A 19,808-nucleotide genomic window follows, 5' to 3' on the forward strand; every position below is an offset into this window, starting at 1 on the left:
TATGAAAGAAGAGATTGTGTATTTGAGATTTGTGATATTAGATGATGGTTTGAGAATGGATCCTAAGAAGATTGAATAAATCCTTGAAAGGCCACACTTGAGAATGTAGGTGAGGTAAGATCATTTCATGCTTTGTCTAGTTTCTATAGAAATTTTATAAGGAGATAAAAATAATTTCAAGTGGACACATAGAGCTAATAAGAGTTTTGAGAATTTGAAACAAGACCTTACTAACTTACCTATATTAGATTTACCTAATTTCAATAAGGTATTTAAAGTTGAATGTGATGCAAATGGTAGTGCAATAGGATCTTTGTTGAGTCAAGAACATAAACCTATTGCTTTATTTATTGAGAAGTTGAATGATGCTAAAAATAAGTATTTTGTGTATGATCAAGAGTTATATGCTATTGTTCAAGCCTTGAAGAAGTGGAGACATTATTTGATCCCTAAGGAGTTTGTAGTGCATAACAATCATAAGGATTTATAGTATTTAAGAAGTAAACATAATTTGAATCTAAGATATATTAAATAGGTTAAGTACTTGAAGAGTTTCACATTTGTGTAAAAGCATAAAAGTGGAGTTATTAATTGTGTTGTAGATGAATTAAGTAGAAGACTTTATTTGTTGACCAAGATGAAGGTTAAAATTCTTGGTTTTGATGAGATGAAGGAGTTGTATGACACTGACTCTAATTTTTATGATGTGTGTAGAGCACTAAATCTATCATATCAATTGTGTAAGTATGATGAGTTTTTCATTCAAGAAGGTATATTATTGAAAGAGGTTTAGTTGTATATACCAAGAAGTTCTATGAGAGTTAATTTGATTAAGGAAAAGCATTGCGGTGGATTGGTTGGACATTTTGGAATTAATAAGACATTTAGTTTTCTTAAAGGAAAGTATTACTGGCCACATATGTATAAGGATGTTTAGAAGTTTGTAAGGAGTTGTGTAATTTGTAAAATTGTAAAAGGAGTAAGTCAAAATATTGGATTGTATACACCTATTTCACTTCTTGAGAAACTTTGGAGTGACATCAATATGGATTTATTTCCTTAGATTACCTAGGAAAAAAAGAGGGTATAATTCCAAATTTGTTGTTGTGGATAGATTTTATGAGATAGAAAATTTTAGACCATGTAAGAAGACATCTTATGTAGTGCATGTTGCAGAAATTTTCTTCAAAGAGATAATTAGGTTGCATGGATTGTCAAGGAGCATTACCTCTAACTGAGGCAATAATTTTGTTGGCTACTTCTCAAATACTTTGTGGCAGAAGAAGGATACTATGTTGAAATTTTTGCTTCACATTCCATCCATAGACAAATGGATAGATGGAGGTTGTGAATAGAAGCTTGAATAATTTGTTGAGATGTTTAGTTGGAGATATCCCATGTAACTAGGATATGGTATTGGCACAAGCTAAGTTTTCATATAATAATTTTGTGAATAGGAGTACTAGGAAAAAAACCTTTTCATATTGTTGTTGGAATACAACCTAGAGGTACATCAGATTTGAAGGACATTGTTAATGAAGAGAAGAGAAGTGCTGAAGGAAAAGTATTTTCTGAAGTTATGAGATCTTTGCATGAGAAATTCAATTTGAAGTTGGAACAAAGTTATCAAAAGTATAAGGAGAATGTAGACAAGTCTAGAAGATACCATGTTTTTGAATTTGATGATGAGGTGATGGTTCTTTTTAAGAGATGTAGATTTCCAATTGGAACATACAGTAACCTAAAAATGAAAAAGTTTGGTGCTTGTAGAATTTTGAGAAAGTTTGATAGTAGTAATTATTATGAAGTTGAGTTACCTAATGACATGGATATATATCTTATATTTGATGTTGTTGATTTGTATGAGTGTCATGAGTTAGAAGATGAAGTTGTTGCACCAAGTGATTATCCTAAGAAGTAGATAGAAGAAATTGAACAAGCATTGGATTAGAGAATTTTTAAGTGCACAAGAAGAAAAGATTACTTTGAATATTTGGTGAAGTGATTGAACATACCAATTGAAGATACTACATGGATTTCTCAATCTGGGTTTGATTCTTCTCAGGTTATCACCCTTTCATGATTTGGGTGAATTATTTCTTTCAACCCTGATTGTCTAATGTAGGAGTATCCTGGGTTTCCTTTTTATCCTACTCATCTTTGTGCATTTTTTCAGTTATCACTAAGTTTTAGTTACTATCAAGTTCTAATATTGGCTGACTATAATGATTTCTTAGTGCGATAATGGTTGAGTTCTCTGTGATGGTTGAGTTTTTGCTTTGGCTAGGTTCTATGGTTTCCAATTTCCTTCAAGTGTTGAATGATCTCACTAGTTTAGTGATGCTTGGTTCATTCTTTTACTGAGTTTGTCTATGTTGGTTCTTAGTGAGATTTGACTTGTACATTTAGTTTGTGTTGTGAATTTAATGTAATGATTGTGTATTAGGATGCATGCATACGATTATGAGGTTGGCCTTCCCTTATGTAAATGTTTATAATCTTCTATAATTGATTTTGGAAAGTATAAGTATTGAGTCTAGGTTTAAATTTAGGGTGTGGAAAAAGGAGAAGAATTGAAGAAGTTAGCAAGATAGAATCAGGACATTTGATCATAGCTATATCATGTTGGATGCATTTTGATGTACATCTGATCATTTTATTGGTCATAACCTATAAGGCCTCATAGTTGGACATGTTTGTTGATATTTTCATGAATCAATAAAGACATTTATTGTCTCTCTCTCTCTCTCTAGTGTTTCTCTTTGTGTTTTAATCCTATTGTGTTTACTCAACAAGGTGTTTGGATAGTTGGGTGTGCCTTTGGCCCTAATTCTCCAACCGTCCTTGCATCATGTGTGTGTGTGTGTGTGGAATAGGGATCCTTGGATGAAGGATCACAATATAAAAGTAAGGGAAAGTGTATACAATGGACATAGTTTTACTTGATAAGAAAGAGGTGATGACATAGGACATGCACCTATTGCAAAAGAGATAACCCATAGAAAAGACACAATTCTTCTTAAAGAAATAACAATGTTACATAGAAAACAAGTTCCACATAAGCTTAAATAAAGTAGGTCCTTAGAAAAAAGAGGAAAAGAATATACAAAGCTTTGTGCCCCCAAAATGTGAGATAGAAGGAGATCTATAGTGGATAATATAACAAATTTTTGTAGGATATAAGGATGAATTGTAAGGAAAATTTGATAGCCATGCACAAAACGTAAACACCCCATATTGAACAAGAAGGGTATGATGCTAAATCATAGAGGGGATAAAAGAAAGAAACATCATAGGATAATCATGTCTAAATAATATAGGATGCTAGAAAATAATATCATAGATGGAGTAAGGTATAGATGATCATTGAATTAGAAGCACTATAATATAAAAGTATGAAGAGACACTTGCTAGGAAAAAGCACATGACCATGCATGCAACAAACATACCCATACATAAGAATGTTCATAAAACATTACAAATCTAGAGAGAAATAAGCTAAAGAGATGAAAGAATACCACATTTTACCTAATTAGCTATCATGAAAGAAGCAACCAAGGAACAATGAATCATAGAGAGAAGAGAGAAGGAAAATCCAATATAAAACCTAAATGATAGTTTCCATATAATAGAATGCAAATTCATAAAGGATATTGGATGTAGTGTAGAAGGAAGGACACATTATGCCTCCCTAAGTGTAAAATAAGATAGCAAAGGGAGATATGGATCCTATGATAGATAGAAAGATGAAATAGGGCCCTTTCCCTCATAGTGAAGAGACAAGGGAAATGACTATTATGTTCTCACAAAGTAGAACAAGGAGCCCCCAAAGATAAGATAGCAATGCCATGAACCTAGGATTAAAATAATAGGGATGTATATGTATCAACATTAATCATAAAAAAGATAACATGCATCATCACAACTCATATTAAATATAATGTAAGCAATGCATTGAAAAAAACATAAAAGAATAAGAACTCTTATATGTAATTAGATAAAATTATAAAGAGAAGAAATCAATATGCATATACTCAATAAATAAATATGTTTGATGCACAAATTTGAGATTTTATGGTGTATATGTGAAAACCCCTAATTTCTAGGTGCACAAACCCTAGGAAAAATCTTGAAAATAAGTCTCAAAATCTATAAATCACGTCTAGATTCTAAGGAAACCCAACTTTGGTGCTAGGAGAAAATTCCAACTCAAAAGATGGAAGGAAAGGAAGGACCTAGGGGACATAGATCCTATCTCAAGCTTAATCACCATGAAAATAGGAGCTTTTAAGAGGACCTATTAAGTTTTACCTTGATTGCACCTAGGGGAAAGGATGGAAAAGGGAAGAAGAGATGAAAGAGAGAAGGAGATTGATGATCTTGCATTAAATAGGTGTTAAACCTTCATTAAATTAGAGTGTAGGAAAATTTAAGATCGTACAAATTTGTTCCACTCAATAAATACTTTGTTATGTATGTTGTCACTTGGTACTATCTACACTTGGTGATCTCTATCTGGCTCAGTGAGGTCTTCTTCTTGGTGAGTATAGAATGGCTCCTTGAGTATTGAGCTTGGTAATAACCATGTACTTATCATTCTCCTCCTTCATTTATAGGGAATTATAGTAGATTGATTACTATGTTCACCTTCAATTATAGTTTTGACCCTAATTATAGGCAACATAATTATTTATAGGAGTAACACAGTCAATAGGATTAACTCGTGACTTAAGTTTTCTTTGACTGTAATTTTTTTTTTTTTTTGTAAACCTAGATGAAGAAATTATTTACCTATCTTCCACTACTTTTATGGATATAATAATTTTTTTTGTAAGGTTTGCAACAAAGGATTCTAGAGAGAATAAAATCTAAAGCTCCATAAAAGAGGATGTAATCTTCCCTAGAAGTTGAGGGAAAGAACTACTAAGGATATAAATAGGAGGGTTTATCTTTATCTAGAATTGACCACTTGTATTCACCATGATTCATTTAGAACTCTTGGAGACCACACTAGCATCAAGAAACACTTTTTATAGAAAATATGGAGAGAATAAATGAAAGTTTGATAAGTGTGACAAGAGATGTGTTGTTTAGTCAAATTGAAAAGCTCATTCTAAGACTTTTAATACAAGAGACTATAGGTATGGTTGTGGGACTCTCTTTTCTAGGTATTTTCCCTTGATGGTATATAAATATGGAAAGGATAGTGGGTTTTAAGGTTATTTTATAAGTGTGATTGTTTCTATTATGTCTAGAATGACTGTCATAGTTTTTGAAATTTCTATCCAAATAGCAATAAATGAAGTGTATTTATGGGAGAAATAAAATGTAGATGTGGTGTCCAAAAATTTATTTGAGCACGTATTCTTTCATAACCTCACACATTTTCCTTATATATCATTCAAATATGATTATCTACTTACCACTTGCTTACTATTTCTTGTAGTGCTTGAAGGGGCATATGTTGCGTTCCCTATGGCTACACCTAATTTATTCATCAACCTATCTCTTTTTTTAAAATCAAACTTTTACATTATGTGGCATAGTTATGTGCATAGTCACATGTTCTTGTATGTGCTTCAACATTATTCAAAAATATCTACTAGAGCATTTCCAACCATAATGTTTGACAAAATCAACCTTCATTATGCTTTGATGGATGTCCATATCCTATTCCAAAGCTCCCATTTTATCACAAGAAGGGTGGATGTTGGCAATGGTTGTTGAATGTGACTTTACACATTCCAATGTATTTTTTTGAAATTTTTCTTGAATATTTTCAAAAAATCCTCTTTCACACATGTCAAACAAAAATTGCAAGCCATGAAACCACATTTTTGAAGAAAAATAAAATGATTTTTCTGTTCTTTGATGGACATCCATAATTGTTTTTGAAAGCTTCAATTTTGACACAAGTAGACAAGATATTGTCAAAGGCTTAGAAGGGTATGGATTAGTTCTTGGATATGTGGTTTGCCAAAATTATTAAGATAAATAATGTTTTCTCTAAAATTATTGAAGACACATTGAGCCATGTTGATATTCTTCCTATTCTTGATTAGGTAATGAGTTATATTTCATTAAAAAATTCATCATATAAATTTGCACTTGTGAATTGAGGTATCTCTCAACAACACATGAAACACACTTCAAACACTATTGCAAATCTGATTTGATTTAAGAAAACAAATATTATTACCAATATCAGACTGATGCAACAAACTAAAGGAATTGACATTGAAAATTATAATAAGTTTAAAAAATAGTAAGCCACATCTTTTGGCTTTTCTTCTATGTATTACTAGATGACATAAATTAGATGAAATAAATATAAAATGAATTCCTTAAAAAAAAATGGTCTTCCATTTATATTCTTAGTTCAAATAGAAAAATGATTCAACAAAATTCAAGATTTTACATCGAGACTTTAAACAATCTTACAATACAACTAGTTAAGTTTATGAGCTTTACAATACACCTTCCCAATATAATATAATTTTGATATAGATCTGAGAAGAATTATTAGTTACAATAGTAAATCTCTTCTCAAATGACCTTCTTCCTTCTTTTCTCTCCTCAAAACTCTTTTTGCAACCATAAGAATTATTCCAACCTTTGAAACAAAACTACTTTCCCTCTTTTTCAAAATCTAAAATTTATTTTATTTTCCCAATGTTAAGCATGAATATTGACAATATTCCTATGGGGGATTATCTTATCATTGTTGAAGACATGATTCAGAGGTTATATGTTACATTCATAACAATTTTTGTCATTGATGTTAGCATATTGATTATTTTTTGAAGACTAGAAGAGTTGCAAATAGAGTTTGGTTTTGAGAGAATCAAGGAATGAAGACAATCTTATGAAAACTTGAAATAATGTATTTCATATTGTATTGTTGCTAGAGTTAAGAGTGCATGTGGAAATATGAATAAAGTACAAAGTTATTGAAGATTTGGTGAAAACAGTGTTTAGACAGAGATTTTGTGTAGCAGTTACCATTGTTTGGATTGTATCTCCTAACAGAGATGGAATCTAGTTATGTAGACTTGGATAGAGGTAGAAGAAATTTTGAAGATGTTGTGATCAAACTCAAAAATTCATATGAGCATCATGTGAAGAGTTATGAATATTGTGAGTTGACAGTTGATTGTAATTGTGTAAACATGTAATGTAATGTGTAATGTGATATGCTAAGTTGGTCCTATATTATAATTGTAAATTGAGAAATCCACAACCCCAACTCAATAAATTATTCTAGGACTTGGTATAAAGGAAAGGTATTTACTTATAGTTGAGTGGGTAGATCAGTGAGATCTAATGTGTTTTATGTAATGTGATTATGTTAACTTGTATGTGAGATTTGGTGAACTTGATAATGAATATCTTTTGATCAAAAAAGTATTTGGTGCAATAAAGGTGTAGTGAGCTAACAAATAACTATATTTAGAAAAAGAAGTTATTGTAGATAGTTGTATACTTATAGTATTCAGAGAAGGATAGTAATAAGGCTAGTTGGATAGTGAGTTTGATGGTCTCTCTGTGAAGTTGTTTGAATGGTGGGTCCTACAGACACTAGTACATTTGGGTTCATTTTTTGACCTTTATTGGTTGAATTTTCAACCCAGTTTTCAACCAAATTTGACCAACCCATTGGTTGATATTTTTCTAGTCAAAATTTTGACCAACTCATTGGTTGGTTGAAATTTTGAGCAACCTATTAGTCGAAAACCTTCCAAAGCCATTGCCTAAGTTCAATCAGGAATTGGTCAAAATTTTGACCAAAAAAGGTAGAAAAAATTTAGGCATTGGTGGAAATTTTGACCATCAAAGGTAGAAAAAAAATTTGGCATTGGTGGAAATTTTGACCAGTGAAGGTGGAAATTTCGACCAACAAAGGTAGAAAAAAATTTAGGCATTGGTGAAAATTTTGACCAATGAAGGTGGAAATTTCGACCAACAAAGGTAGAAAAAAATTTAGGCATTGGTGGAAATTTTGACCAATGAAGGTGGAAATTTTGACCAACAAAGGTAGAAAAAACCCAGGCGTTGGTGGAAATTTCGACCAACGAAGGTGGAAATTTCCACCAACAGCTAGGTGTAAAATTTTTTTAGGCATTCTATAAAATAGTTCACATGCCTTGCCTATGATATGACATTTTGCATGCATCCTACACTCTCTCATCTGGCTGATGATGGATTATGTAGAGTGATCTGAAACCATCATTCTAAAAAACACACACAATCAAATCCAAAATGAACTTGCACTACAAATGGATTGTGGAAATTTGATATTGGTCGTTATGTTTAAGTTGTGATTATCCTGGTAGACATGCATGCAATTTTACCAATATCAAATTTCCACAATCCATTTGTAGTGCAAGTTCATTTTGGATTTGATTATGTTTTTTAGCATCATGGTTTCAGATCACTCTGCATAATCCATCATCAGTCAGATGAGAGAGAGTGCAGGATGCATGCAAAATGTCATATCATACCCAAGGCATGTGAATTGTTTTATAGAATGCCTGAAAAACATCGACTATAACTAATATGAAGAATATATAATTAGTTATATGATTGAGACAAATCATGTACATTGTATGAAGGTGGTCCATGGCTAACAAGGCCCACCAAAAGATAAAACATATGATAAAAAGAATTATTTTCATGTTTCGAACATATGGGGTACACATAACATGACTTATTATTGCACAATTCAACTAAGTTCACCTAATTTCCACAAGGATTGTCCCCATTTAATGGTGAATGCTTTGCCACATTTCAAGCCTTTTGATTATATAAATAAATGGATAGCATGAAAAGTTTAAGTAATGTCAAGCCATTTATTTACTTGATATATAATGTGAATAGTGTATATGAGCAATGTTAGTATGCTAATAGAAACCAAATTTAAATAAAGCTTCTACAAACTAAACAAAATTCATAAACTTCAAGATAGACTAAGATGAGCTCTCAATTGAGAATATGAGCCATTAATGGACTATCTCAATAAGAAGCTCTCTTGTTGAGTAGCTTTATCTAAATGGATAGGATGTATGCTCAATATGCTTCCAAAGGCTTCAATGGATGATTGTGGATTTTTGGTGTGGATAGATGGCTTTAGTATGGATTTGGCTCTCAAAATAGCATTATAACTTTACTTCATGGATTGTGTTATTTTGCAAAGGGGAAGGATCCAATTTATAGGCAAGAGGCTTGAGGGATTGAGGGCTAAGATGCAAGGATGGGAAAAAGCTCATGGAGAGCTCAGATTGCATGAGAAGAGAGCACATGGATTGTGCTTCCTTATAGCCAATCAAGGAGTGACACATGTCACATGGTGAGAGGATGGAGGAAAGGGCAATTATGAGTCAACAAAGGAGGCTCAAGAGATAAAATCTTCATAAAGACCCTTCATAAGTGCTTTGTAAGAACATTTATGACTTTGTGGGCTTTATAAAGTTTTATGGTTGAGATATTTTGAGGGTGATGAGAGAAATTTCGACTTGGACTTGATTAGAAATGTTTTAAGCTTGTTTAGGCTTGTGCAAATGATTAGAGGATGGATTAGGATGGTTTAGGATTAGCTTAGGGATAGGCAAGTGGATGGCATTTAATGAGGGTGGGTGAAGGAGGAGATATTTGTTAACTTTGGCTTGGGTTAGTAATTCTCAACCCATGTTTAGGGAATGTGACAAGGTTAGGAGGGGATTAGGATTAGGTTTAAAGACATCTTCTAGAAGAGTCTAGACTTTGGATGAGAATAAAGACTTTCTAGAATAGTCTAGAATTTCCTAGGATGAGGATGAAGACTTTCTAGAAGAGTCTAGAACTTCTTAGGATGAGGATAAATTAGATATTTAGGAAATAAATAAAGTTTTATTTATTTCAAGGGTTTGGGTTGAGGAGATATTTATTAAAACTTTTTTAATAAACATGAGGATTAATATTTAATCTTAATTAAATATTTTGAGTTGGGATTAGGGGTAGGAAATGATGGGATTAGCCTTTAATTAAAATTAAAGAAGGATTAGAAGATTTTGGAAGAGGTTAGTGGTCTTAAGGAAATTGGCCAAGTTTTGGGCAAAAAATAAATTTTTTATTTATTTTAGGATTTTTGGTCAATTTATTAATTAAATAATTAATAAATAAGGAAATAATGTTTAAATAAGATTTAAACATTTTTGGGAGGGATTTCTTAATTAAATATTTTTAATTAAGATAAAGGGATTTAATGGCATAAAAATTAATTAATTAATTAATTAAATAATTAATTAATAAATGATGATGTCATCAGGGATTTTTTTTAGAAAATAAAAATATTATTTTCTAAAAGATTTTTAGGTGTCTACAAATAGAACTATTATGTTGCTCAACAAAAACCACCAAATAAAATTATCATCATGTACCCAAAAAGGGATGGATGGAATGTCAGAACCAACCTCCAACTAACTACTATCACCATCCCTCTATATTATAAGTTATAGTGGTGCTCTAGATTTTCTCTATTCCATCATACACTTACATATCATACACTTTACCATAGTCCATATCAATAAGGTCAAAGAGATCAATTTCATTTGACTGGTATGTGGAAGACTTTGATGTTGAGAAGTTGTGTGATTCACGTGGAGTGGAAGGTTTCATCTCTTTTACCGCTTCTTTATTTTTACTTGGAGAAGCATATTGCTTTGAATTGTCCCCATGGCTCCTTGTAGATGATGCCAAGGGTGTCCTTGCTATTTTCTTTTGCCATAACATAATGTTCACAAAGTGTTAGAACTGTCTCTAGATGAAAAGAAACTATAGAGGCTTAATTGACATGTGATCATAGTTAATGTAGAAGATAGATTATAAAATATCATCTAAAATATTGATACAAAAGTCTTCGTAAAACAAAAATGTAAACCATATCAATTAGAAAACAAAAATGTAAATCTCTGCTTGTGAAATCCTCTGGACTTGCTCCTGCAGAGCATCATCTGACAATGTGACCTATTTGGGATCGCAATAATGAATCATGCACTACAAAATTAATACCAATTTCATATGCACAGTTACCAATCTCACTAATTGATTAAATTTTGGCAGTTATCAGGGTTGATATTGAAGGACATCTACTTAGTATTGAGGAAGCAGGCAAATGAAAATGAAAAATAAATTTATAAATTTCTTCCTCCATTTAACTTAGATTCTGATCATGATGAATAGATTTCCTATAGCTCTAGCAACGTAAACTCATTAATTCAAGGTGTCTAAGAAACTTTTTTTACACAATACCATGTAGAATAAGCTGAACAATTGAAAATGTACATAAATTTTACTTCCAACAATACATTCATCAGTATAAAAACAAAATAGCAACAACATGAAGCTTGTGTAGGTATTCTAAGCACAATATGTTATAGCCATTATCTAGCTTTATTGTCTGGGCATAACCTTCAAAACAATCAAATTTAGTGTTCATTTCAAAACTCAACTGCAAGCCCTTGACAAAGAAAATGCATTACATATATTTTTCAACTTACATGTCGAAAGGCACAATCTACTTCCATTTGGGATTCCATTCCTAGTGATTCTGCACTTACTACCACTATTGGAAGCTCTGGAGCTGTAATGTATAAGAAATTATTGACAGTCCCAAAAGTCAAAGTCATTACAGGCTGTTGATCATCATCCCTGTAGTCCCTGTCAATAATAAACTTGTTTTGCAAAATAGGAGTAAACATAATACTATAAGTAGGATGGTTCAAATAAGAAACCTATGGAAAGCTATTTTAAATATGCTACATCAGACCAAAATATATTTAAATTAAAAATAAGAAGAAAACACTGGTGTGATTCAGATCATGTTTTTATAGCCTAAACAAATATACAAGTATCACAACTCATAATTGGACGCATCAAATCAAAATTATTCCTCTCTAGGTCGGTCTCATGAACTCTTCTCATGGGCTTCCAAACACCCCATTAGCAATAAGAAGGAATTCCCCCAAACATATTTTACGCATTGACTTGAATGCAACTTAACAAACTATGAATTTAATAATTTATGTTAATTTTGATTACAACTCATTAACAACACACAATCTTATGTGACTTTCTCAATATGTTATAGTTTTAAATTTATCATGATTATTTCTCAAGCTTTAATATTTGAAGTGCATTTGCTTGCTCGCACTTATGAATATTTGTTCTTTCCCAATATATTTTTTGATTGAATAAATTTATTTATATTCATCTGGAAAAAGGATAGCCTGATACACTTTTACTTCACCTGGTCTCTTCTAGTCTTCTTCATAACTAACATGAATTCTGTTGAAACCATAGTTGGACATTTTCCAATCATACAATATTTCTGATTTTGTTTCAGTTTTTTGTTTTTGCATCAGCATGTTGTTTATCAAGCTTAATTCAATATATAATTAGTGTGAAACATTGATACAATACTGATTAACAGTAAACTTTATCACTCGCAGAACTCATAGAGTGCGAGGTGGTCTACAAGTGTCATTTTAAAACATTTGGTGTTCATTCCATTTTCATGAATGCATGTTTGCCCATATATATCTAGCTCTTTTGAGGCATTTTGTTAAACATTATATGCATATATTTACAAGTACATAGATAAATAAACATATGCATACACACATCAAGAAGTACATACATACATATATGCATGCATGCATGCATGCATACATATACATATATGCTTACATACATGAATTTTACATGTGTGTACATACTACATACATATACTAACTCCGAAAAAAAATGTCACTGAAAACATGGCAAGTGGTACACAAACTCTGTCATGCTATCAACAAAGCCAATGAGAAAATAGTGGCTAGACTTTGGACTCACATAAGTTCATAACCCTATGAAAGCATAATTATTTTTAAAATGAGATGAACTAAAGCCTATCTCTCTAGAGCTACTACTCAAATCTATTTCCAATAAATGAGAAGTAGATCTAAAAAATATTGGGGTTCTAGAGCTACTAGATTCTTGAGCTCGAGAGACAATTTTTGCAACCTTTGAATGAAAATATGGATGTCAGTTAAAATTTGTTTTCAGGCCAAAGGTTAAGATTGTTACATACTGATAGAAAGTTGTTTACCCCAGTATGAGAAATATAATAAGGTGTTAGTTACTATTAAAAGATTGTTAAAGAAGGTGATGCCATTTCTAGTTTCTTGCCATGCTGGATGGTATTAAGAAACATGATAGTAGTAGTAGTAATATTAAATATTGTGCAATATATATTCCAATATTATGAAGCTAATCATATTAAAACTTAAAAAATAGAACATAAAGATATGCTTCTAATTTGTAAAATGAAAAAGAAGGTGACAACTGATACAAATTATGGATTTCAAAGAAGAGGAATTTGTTTAGATAATGTCAAACTTCATAACCTAAGTAAGGATTCACAAAATAGTCCTTACATGTCACTCAAGAGTGGTGTGCCAGTCATACTCTTTTAGAGTTAAGAAAACCACAAAGCTCTGTGCCAAGTACCTAGATCAGTCGGTCCTTGGACTGCTTTGCTAAGTATTTAAGAGAACCACAAAGCATAATACACATTTCAAAGAAAATAAGATTTTATAGATCTCATGACATCAATACTACTGCTGGTATTCCATTTATAATGAAAAGCAAGGGAAGTTGATATACCTTGGCAAAAGGGATTATAGATTTATTTTTTAAAAGTGCAAAAATTGTAACATATATATTCAACAATAAAAGAAACAACACAATATTCCAAAATGTTACATGAGTATACTTAGTTATTATTATGAACAAGGGACTGCTAGATGTACCAATCTATCATAGGAAAGAGAAACACAAAAAATATTTGCATAGCACATATCTACAGTTGTAATAGATCAAAAATACATCTCTAGAATTTGGAATTGGATTACACCTACAAAAAACATGCTTGTACAAGTCAACATAATGCCTACAGTAGAGATCCAATCCAAGGCATACGAAAGGAAAAACACATACAAGAGGTAAATAATTGGATAGAAGATAAGTAATGTGAAAATTAGATTTTACGACTAAATTATAAAAATAGGAAGAGAATTATTTAATTGAAAAAAGTTGAAGCAAATGACAAGCCAATATTTATATTTGTGACTTAGTTCACTAAAAAATTGCATCTAAATCCATCCCTTGAAAGAAATTCATGTAAAGGTTTGCTTAAATTTTGAACTGTGATTGACTCTATGTATACAAAGCTTCATAGAAATCTTGTTCTCTTGCATCAAATACATGCTTTTAATGAAAAGAATGTGACACAAAAAATAATGAGAATCTACCTTATCTAATCCCTCTAAAGAAAACAAAAATAACAAATATGACTACTATAATAAAGCAATATAAAGCCATAGGTGAAGAAATACAGACTGTTCTAGGTGGAAGGGCAAGATTTGATGCCCGTTCAATTTTTGTATGCCTTAGAACTATGCTATTCAATACATTGTACTTGAGCAGAATTAGTGTTTTTTGCCCATCATGAGTGTAGCCCCATTTCTCTATTGGATTTGCAACAAACTGTAACATGAAATATAACATAAAATAAAATGTTCAAATGGGAGGAATTTGTAGGAATATGCTAGTCCATGCAAGGAAAAATATAAACCTGAATCCTTGTTTTCCCCTACATAAGGAGAAAGGAAAACCAATGATATTATACCTTATTCCACCAGCAGAAGTGTTGTGGGGCTGAATGACCACAATCATCGCACTTCTGCCCATCCTTCCCAAACCTGTAGAAAATTAAAAATTCAATTCACTAGTAGAGTTAATCATCACTTTAAGTGTTCAATATAACAACATTTAGCTTTACATCTATCTATATTCTATAGTAATAGTTCCAACATTTCTAGTTGTTAACAATTATTTTCTTATCCCAAGCATCAAAATAGCATGATTCAAAACTATTTTCATTGCAAGCCTCAAAAGAACAATCATTCATCAAAAAAGTAGAGAAAATATTTGAAGAATAACATAAAGTACACCAAAAGGCTATACAAGGTTTCACATATTCTGAAAAGAACTAAATATGACATAATTTCTCTTAAAAAGGTAACTTGTATAGTAAATTGAAAGAAGCTTTGAGAAAAAACCTAACCAAACCATTCAAATTTTTTCCCAATGCAGTTTCTCTGGCAAACATTAAACATTGTTTCATGAGATCAATAAAAAAATGTCAAATGCATTTGAGGTACAAAACATGATCAACAAACCAAAGGATTGATGAGGATATGTTGATGTAATAATTTACAGTAAGCTCTTTTCTTTATGCTTATCCAAATAAGTTTTATAATAGGTAGCTAAAATACATATGTTCTTCTTTAATTAAAAGCATCAAGTATCACCATAGCTACTTCAAGTGCACCACTCACCTTTATTGTCAAGTTAGCACTTTCCCTACATTGTTACACCTCTTATTTTCATTAATTCATCTCCTCTTGGGCACCAATCACAATGAAAAATTTGTGCAAGAGGCTATATAATCCACTAAATACATTATCTAAAATAATGTCAAGACTCCACTCCAATAGCAAAAATTGATGAGGATGCTACAAATACACAAAGAAATTTGGTTGGTATCACTTTGAAGGAGCTTGACCATGGGAAGACCACTTCCACTAGTTCTAGTGATAATGAGGGATGTTAACATGGATCAGTCTACACTCGAACTTAATTGTGTTCTGATGCCAAACAAGATATGGCTAAGGAATTAAGGTGTGCATCCAAATAAATCATGCTATTTTTTGAGTAAAGCATAAAGGAGCCATTGTGAGGATGGTTTTTGTTGCTGCATAGACTAGTGTAAAACTACATTTCAATACAAACATTGTACAACAATTGGTGCTAGTTGCCACATAAATAGTTATAATATTATATTTCAATACAAATATTGTATAACATAATAAATTCTTTGAGTTACATACTGAAATGTACACTTTCTTGCTATAGTACTCTTTGTAAGAGTTAGGGACAAGGATAGATATCTTTAGCAGGTTCTTGTAATAATTTGATATGGTTGTTACACAATACAACCATTCTCCTTATAGTTAAAAGGAGGTAAGAATTCAATATCAGGTAATGTTAGTGCAAGGATTTATATTGTCTTGCAAAGTCTTCAAACCATTGCAAGGAAACTTCCATGGTGGATATATTCATATCAGCAAAGCAAACTCTAAACCAGCCAAGTTCCATGCATTTGAATGAGGATTCGGGTGATACAGTCAACCTAGCTTCATACAGTATCTTCTTCTATAGCTTTACTTCTCCCTCCAGATCTTTTGAGGCAAGCAAATGACTCATGTTAACCCAACAAAAAAGACCTACATTTCCTTCCAAGTGCTTAATGCTAGACCGAGCAAGCCTCGAGACAAACACATTATACCTCTTTTGTAATATTCTCTTGTTCTCTTCAATATAATAATCAACTAACCCTTTATCTGATAGCATAATAGCCAATAAATGTTGGGTTTGAGATGATACCATGTAGAAACAAGACATTCTTCTAGCTGTTGTGACCACAATTTTGTTGTAAGAGTAAATTGCCCGTACCCTAAAGCCTGGAAGGCCCAAATCTTTAGATAAAGTGTAGACTATATGCACATTGTCAAGACTATAATTTTATTTGGCCACAATTTATGCAATATTGTTAAACCTTGGAGAAGAGAAGATTGATCCTAAATATATCTCATCATAGACTAGATGTATTTTCATCTTTCGAGAAAAAGAAAACAACATCTTCAATGTTTTAGCACTTGATGTTGTGCCTAGAGGGTTACATGGATTTGTTATGAGAATTCATTTCACCTTCTTATTAAGATCTTTGGCTCTCTTGTATGCTGATATCATTGTTGATTCGGTGATCTCAAAGTCATTGGAACTATAACAATGGATGGGCATAATTTCTACCCCTGTCCACCACCTCAAATCTCTATCAAACCTAAAGTGAAAAGAAATTATCAGAAAAAATATCAATCTGAGGCTATTGAAAATACCCAACAAAGAAATTTCATCTTTGTACATAGAAAATACCAACCATTAAGGGTTAGGATTAGACAAAATTTATTGATGCTGATAATGGACTAACATAATAGTATTTTCCAGTGGTTGTATGTGACATTAATAGGTTTAATCTTATAGTAAAATGACACATTAAGAAGTTAATAAATAGTAAAATGACAATCCTATCTTATAACAAGTGATATCAGACATTGGCTTTATAAGTTTATTCATGGACAACCTATCTTCTAATAAATAGATACAAGAGATGTTTCTAAATCTTTTGTTGAAATAAAAGATAGCTTACCTTGCATAGTATGGAGTGGGCACTAGGAAGACATCTCTTGGATCAGCAAGGTAGAACATTAACAGCTCATTGGTTGTAGTTACCCCAGCTATATTTACTATCCTTTCTGCTTCAAATTTCACTCTATTTCCTCTCAGTGCCTCCATGAAACTAGCCATAGCATGTAATAATAATAGAAATGCTTATAAGAAATAATTCTAATATTTTAAGGGAAGAAAAGCTCACAAGCCCAGAGAATCATAAAAGTACAGTACAAATTAGTTGTGAAAATATAAAGGATCATGTAAATAGGCATAAGAAACTAATGCTCAATAAACTCTTGAAAATATTTTAGAAAATAAAATAAGAGAACAACATTCAACAAGATATAGATAAAATTGGTAGACACTTCACAATATGTCAGAAAATAGAAAAAAGAAAATATCATTCAACAAAATTAGGATTTATGTAGAGAAATGTATACCAAACAAAATATCAGTATTCATATTGCTCAATAAATAAGTTATAATCCTTACAGATGCTTTTATAGACCTAAAATATTTCCTCCTCTATCATAATTATAGTGTACCTAAAAAGTTCTATGGTATAATCCAAATCTCAATTAGTGTTGTGAATTTTTACTTTACTATGACAATCATCTAAGAAAATCATGATAAGTAGAGCGAGCCTCTTAAGATGGATTTTAAATTTCAAAATACAATCAAAACTATGAATTCATCTTAGCATTTGACAACCTTGAAAGAAAATTATGATCAGCAGTCCAAAAGAAATTTTGTTGAAGCATATTAGAAAGTCTTATGTTACCTTTCTAAAAGCTTCCAACCCATGGTAGTCCTGATAAAGTGCCAATTCTTTGAATAAACTCTTTTTAGTTGATGCCATTAATGCTTTTGGGTGCTTTGACAACCGTTTTTCCAATAGATTAGATGATAACTACAATACAAATGTAGAAACCATTAATGTCAATTTACCACTTTAAAACACTGCAACCATGCAAGTACACATCAGATTCCTATCTTAGGCAATCTATGGTGTCAAAGCATTTGACATATAACTATGTTGATTTCTATATATATACCAAAAAAAAATACAAAACTATTCTAAGGAATACCCTGGAAGGCTGCCTACATTGATTGAAAATACATCATACTTAATCATAAAAGAAAGATTATATAATATTATGGAACATTTCTTAAAGGTTACAACTCATAACAGTCCAATCTAGAAATAACATTGCTTAAAATTATGAATTATATCATAAGAAAAAAATTCAACATAACAATTTTGGCAATCTTCAATCCAAAAACAAAAATCATATGAAAAAACCAACTTAACAATTTAGGCTATCTCCATTACCCTGTTCTCTGTGAGGGCCATCTGGATAACTCCCTTAGGATAGAGCTTTTCATCATATGGATTCTTTCTATACTCATCCCACCCAAAAAAATAAGGAGATTCCTCTCCATGGATATTTCATGTAGCCCTCCTAGAAACACTTTTTGTATTCTTATTCAAACCTAAACCCATACATTTTTCCTCACATATGCTAATCCTCATTGTTAATGGCAAGAAAAAAGCAACAACTCAACTCTAGCTCAAAAAAAAGTTGAATTCTACACTTCTCCAATCAAGGAAATGATCAAATATAAATAGTGTGGGTGCCTTTGAAATCATGAGAATCATGAGAATTTGAGCTTGAAGAATACCTCTTGATAGTATAGTTGCATCCCTCTGTTCAACTATATTCCTTTACATAGTGATTGATAAATTCAAATTTGTGTTGAATGTGACACAAATGTACCTTCAAAAATTCAAGGTACATTGTTTTTCCATTCCTTGGATCCTTCTGAATATAATACCTACTTCCAAAGATTTTAAAATAACTTACATTCAGTGTATGATTATACCAAATTTCATAAGGTTTCTTATTTGTTCCATTCTTCAATTGAACTTGGTTGAGAGTATAAACAACAGTACTAATTGCTTCTCTCCAAAAATCTAAGAAACCTATTTTTCAATCATCAATGTCCTTGCATGATTCAAAATTGATTTATTTCATCTCTCAACAATTCTATTTTTTTGTGGTTTCTTCGATGTAGATATTGTTGTCAATATGGCTAGGTGAGATGAGTTAATTGTTGAAAATAACAATGGGAAAGTAAGTTCTGAGAGGGGGGGAGGGGGTGAGTCAACACTTAACACTTTTTCCTCTAAAAGATATCACCAACATCCATCTCATAAATTAACATGTAAACTAAAATAATATAACATGAATCACATCCATAGAGTAAAGTAAATAAAACATGACATAGTAAATTGATTACCCTTAAACCCTCCAATGAGAAGGTAAAACTGGGATGGGGATGACACCCAAAAATCTTCAATACTATAGTTATAAAGTATAGCCTATTATGGCTACAATTTGTTTGATAATAATCTATGATCTACCTTGTGAAAG

General features: G+C 31.5%; 1 pseudogene; it reads right to left on the reverse strand.

Moving 5' to 3' along the window:
- Positions 1–16,128: 16,128 nt before the first annotated feature.
- On the reverse strand, positions 16,129–18,907 carry LOC149537427 (1-aminocyclopropane-1-carboxylate synthase 3-like; annotated as a pseudogene).
- Between the last annotated feature and the right edge of the window lie 901 nt (positions 18,908–19,808).

Source organism: Cupressus sempervirens, chromosome 9 (assembly GCF_028749045.1).
Source record: "Cupressus sempervirens isolate cs-2001-9-10 chromosome 9, ASM2874904v1, whole genome shotgun sequence".
In the NCBI taxonomy this organism is placed as follows: domain Eukaryota; kingdom Viridiplantae; phylum Streptophyta; class Pinopsida; order Cupressales; family Cupressaceae; genus Cupressus; species Cupressus sempervirens.